The 4,205-nt window shown below is 37.1% G+C and overlaps 2 long non-coding RNA genes across 4 annotated transcripts; one reads left to right on the top strand and one right to left on the bottom strand.

Annotated features, from left to right (window-relative positions):
- Positions 1–414: 414 nt before the first annotated feature.
- LOC124204462 lies at positions 415–2,373 on the bottom strand. Of its 2 annotated transcripts, none has more exons than XR_006878893.1 (5): positions 2,288–2,373; positions 1,239–1,328; positions 1,039–1,173; positions 658–821; positions 415–586 (listed from the first exon to the last, which is right to left on the bottom strand). It is a non-coding gene; the product is annotated as an uncharacterized LOC124204462 (long non-coding RNA). The 2 variants fall into 2 exon arrangements; XR_006878892.1 differs by lacking the exon at positions 2,288–2,373 and adding an exon at positions 1,389–1,484.
- A 12-nt stretch (positions 2,374–2,385) lies between these two features.
- LOC124204463 lies at positions 2,386–3,489 on the top strand. 2 transcript variants are annotated; one of them, XR_006878895.1, is made up of 3 exons: positions 2,386–2,527; positions 2,596–2,779; positions 2,856–3,489. It is a non-coding gene; the product is annotated as an uncharacterized LOC124204463 (long non-coding RNA). The 2 variants fall into 2 exon arrangements; XR_006878894.1 differs by having other exon boundaries at positions 2,391–2,527; positions 2,591–2,779.
- Positions 3,490–4,205: the final 716 nt, after the last annotated feature.

Here is a 4,205-nt window from a genome sequence, read left to right on the forward strand (position 1 = left end):
ATTTTTTATTAATTTTTTTCAATGTACAAAAATTTCAATAAACAGAGCGTCCGGTTCAAGACAGTTTACTACTGCACAAGTTTAAACGCAACCCGCCACCACCGCTGCGGCAATGAGACAAAAAGCAATGGTAGATAGCAAGTAATAAACCATGGCTTTTTCTTTCATTGGGTAGTGGGTTGCTTTGTTTAACTCGCACATGCTGTTATTGGATATGTCTACGGCCCCCAGAGATATTTATCTGGACCGAGAAGAAGAGAGAAGTACGAGGCAAGTTTTTCCGGGGAGATGTAGTCATACTAGGCTTCCAGGTTAGACTTATGACCCTCCAAAAGTTTTCATCGGATCAAGCGCCTTCCAAGTCCCCGTTCGACCAGAGCCCTCCCCTCCTCCTGGTTGTCGCAGCGAGTGAGTGACCACCGGCGGGCGTTGGTTAGTGGTTAGTTAGGGAAACGGGGCCACAGAAAAGAAGGGAGCCCAGATATGCACTTGTAATTAACTACACAATTTAACGGTCTTGAATTACAGCATTCTCTCCATATCTTGTCAGTTTTCACCAATAGATAAAGTCCACGAAGAAGTTACCCTGTAAGCAGAATGACCATTTATTTGGATGACAGTAATATCAAACAAGATTTTAACAAAAGAAAGCAATACCTCAAATCAAGAGGATCTGTGTAAATAGGAAGTTAAGTGGGAGATTCAAGGGTAGCAGCCAACAGGTTAGCAAACAAGGAATCTTGTTGACTGTATTAGTGCTTTCCCTTTTTCTTGAAAGAACATGACTTCTCAATAAGTCTGTCAAATGCCAATTTAGAAACCTGTAAATTAAAAAACAAAATAAGTCATTGTGTTTATAATTTGTTTCATCAACTTGCTTGACATCTATGATCTAAAAGAATAATTAAACAGTTAGTAGTATACACTCAAAATCGTCTCTAAAACATTAGATAGTTGGGCTGCAGATCAAGTGCAGATACTTCAAATACATATTAGACTGCTACATAAAAAATTCAGTGACATGACAAGTGAACTTACACATGAAACCATCGATCCAAATCGAACCAAATCCAAGGTTCACTTGAAAATGGAATGAGAGATTGGTCCATGCTGGGGTTGGTGATCTAGCAAGTCTGCAAGTCCAATACAAACAGCGGACAATTATGATGAATCCTAATAAAAGATGAGAAGAACACATGTTTCAGCAATACTGTAAAAAAGCTAGTGTTGGTTGTTACCTGTATCATGTCAATGGCACATTCAGTAAAATACAATGATTTTAAACAAAATAGTGGGCAGTAGGCTGCTCTACTCTTACACGTTTCCTCCTGTAAGTTGATGAGAAACATTAAGGTTATTCAACATATACACGGAAAAGAACAGATCACCGAAAAGTTAGACACGAAATCACTTGAGTTTCCATATGAATTCATTGGTAATTTTCGAAGAAAAGATATCTTAACTTTGGACAGCAAACCGCCCTAAGCCCATAACTGACACTATCAACACGCCATCTATTTGACACGTCCAAAACTCAATATTTCAAGAACTGGACTAAAGATGTTCACAAAACTTAAATTGCGCATATTTGTTTGCTAAACCTAGCATTCTATCTTAAGAACTATACAGAGAACAAAGCTCACTTACTAGCTTTATGCAAATTTTCCGGAAGTGTACCGGAAGTAAGCGATAGCGCCTTAACAATTGAGCTGATGTCAAAATAAACCAAATATTCGTGATCTCCGTGAAATTTGGGGTCGATTAGATGTATTATAAACGAAATTCATTTTTTGGCCAAAATCGAGAATTTTCCTGAACTATAGTTCAGGATAATTCTCAAAACCGGAAGTACGCGTACGTACAAATTAAAACGTGAACTTTACCACAAATTCGACGAGGATCACGAATATGTGGTTATTTTGTGCGTAGAATGAATATTTACTGAACTACTGACTGAAATGAGAAAACCGGAAGTAGAAAAAAAAACACATTATTAAAAATCTAACAAGTGAGCTTTGTTGCTGTAATAGAAACTGACTGCTAACACCAAAAATTTTCTTACAGTGACAGCGAGAAATTTCTTAATAGAAGTGCAAAGTAAACGTAATTAAACTGATGCGTTGGACGGAAAATGATCAAAGGCTAGGCCGTCTAGCGTCAGCGTCAGAAGGAAGAAACTTTAAAAGTAACATGAAAACAATGTCTGCTCTAGCTCATTTACACTCGATTGAAAAAAACTAACAAACAAAAAACAAATAAGGTAATAAGAAATATTTCTGATACTCACGTAATCTCATCTTCACAACGAAGCCACCACCGTAGTCTGCAGCACACACATCACAACAGACGAAATCCTCAAGGTGATAATGGACGTCCGTCCGACTTTTACAATGAGGAGAAGTCAGTGGCATTCGTTTATGTGCCTTGTCTATGGCTTCTGTTTAGTGATGCTAGTCGTTTCAGCACCCATGCAACAGGACTTGGTCAGTGAATTGCTGAAAGGAAAAATACTCAGTTAGTAAATCAGGTAAACCTGCCATTTATTCAGAATGTTATTGAAATTCAGAAAGTCATAATCATTGTAACTTAGTACAGGCAACAGCAAATAATGGTCATGAAGATGACAAAGCCTCTCCACACTACACTACCCTGTCTGACATTAAAAGCCTGTTTCTGCTCATTTGATCCTCACTCCTGGGCATATAATTAAATTGGTAGGCAGGAAGTTGTCTCCTCCGTTTTCACTTTCACTCGACTTCAACACCTTGTTTGGATAGAGGTAGGTGTAGGTTGTAGTTACCATTTCGGTTTTTAGCTAGTCATTGGTTAACTGTTTATGTGTAATTTTCAAATAGGATACTTCACCAAAAAAGGGAAGGAGACATTTAACTTGCAAGAAAATTTGGTGCAGAAGTAGTTGATTGACGATTCTGGATCTGAAAAATGTGTGACGAAAATATTTGGAGAGGAAAAACAATATCCCAATCATCACTTAATCTTTCTTCTGAATACTTGGGCTAAAAGAAATAAGTCCCTTGCTGACAAAATATTGTCTACTCTGCTACCTCTAGATATCACTCATATCAGCCTATGCAGAGAAGTATAACAGCAAAGTTAATGATATTTTAACATTCATTGAACAGTAAGACATTACTTTCGTCATCTGCTTTGAACATGTGTTTATACCTGTGATCTATTCATTCTTGTCCTATAAAGTTAAACCTGTCCTTTTCCCTGTAGGATTTGATGCCCATTTGATGTTTAACCTGTTAAGGATATACTGCCCAATGAGGAAATGGTGATTGTTAAGCTGAAAACTGCTGCTGTACTTGGTGTCAATTTTAATGTATTGTGTGTAAAACCATTTGTGTGCAGTTATATTTATTTGCCATGTCTCTCCGATAATTTGATTTTACATGTTTTAGGAGTGAAACTATCAATATTTGCTGTACAAGTGGTCATAGAATAAAATTATGAATATTTGTTTAATTTAGTATACATAATAATCGTTTGGGTGAAAAATAAGTTAAACAATTTTGATGACTTAAAACATAACATGTATTTATAAATATTTATAAAATTAGATGTTATGTGATTGTAAATTCACGTATTATTACCAATCCTACTATTTTTTACTTAATTGCATGGTTTATATTTTTTCAAATTACCATAATCTGTTTAATTCTGTTTATATGAATTGCAATCTACTTTGCACTTGAAAAATCCAGCAAATCAAGACAGGGGGAGACTCTGCCTTGATAGACTGCCCAGGGAGATTACCTGGACATGGAAGAAGAGAGAAGAGAGCGAGGCACATTTTGGTAGAGAGGGATTAGTCATTGGCTTCCTGGTTACACTCACGACCCTCCAAAAGTTTTCCTCAGTGAGCCTTTCAATTCCTCGTTCTACCTAAGCCTTCCCCTCCTCCTGGTTATTACAGCGACCGGCGGGCGTTGGTTAGTTGTTAATTAGGGAAACGGTGCCATAGAAAAGAAGGGAGCCCAGAATGTGCACTTGTCTACATTAAAGACTACTTCAATCGCGGCCAATTCATCTCAGTAAGTCCATCAAATCCAGATTGGCTAAATGCCAACCAAACATTTTTTCAAAAAATTTAACCTAACCTGGCTGGCCCAAGAGAGATAACAAGAAGTTGAGGTAGATTATGATAAATATTTACGTAACAGTAGTAGCATTTTCTTTTC

The sequence above is a fragment of the Daphnia pulex genome, chromosome 10 (genome assembly GCF_021134715.1).
Source record: "Daphnia pulex isolate KAP4 chromosome 10, ASM2113471v1".
NCBI lineage: Eukaryota > Metazoa > Arthropoda > Branchiopoda > Diplostraca > Daphniidae > Daphnia > Daphnia pulex.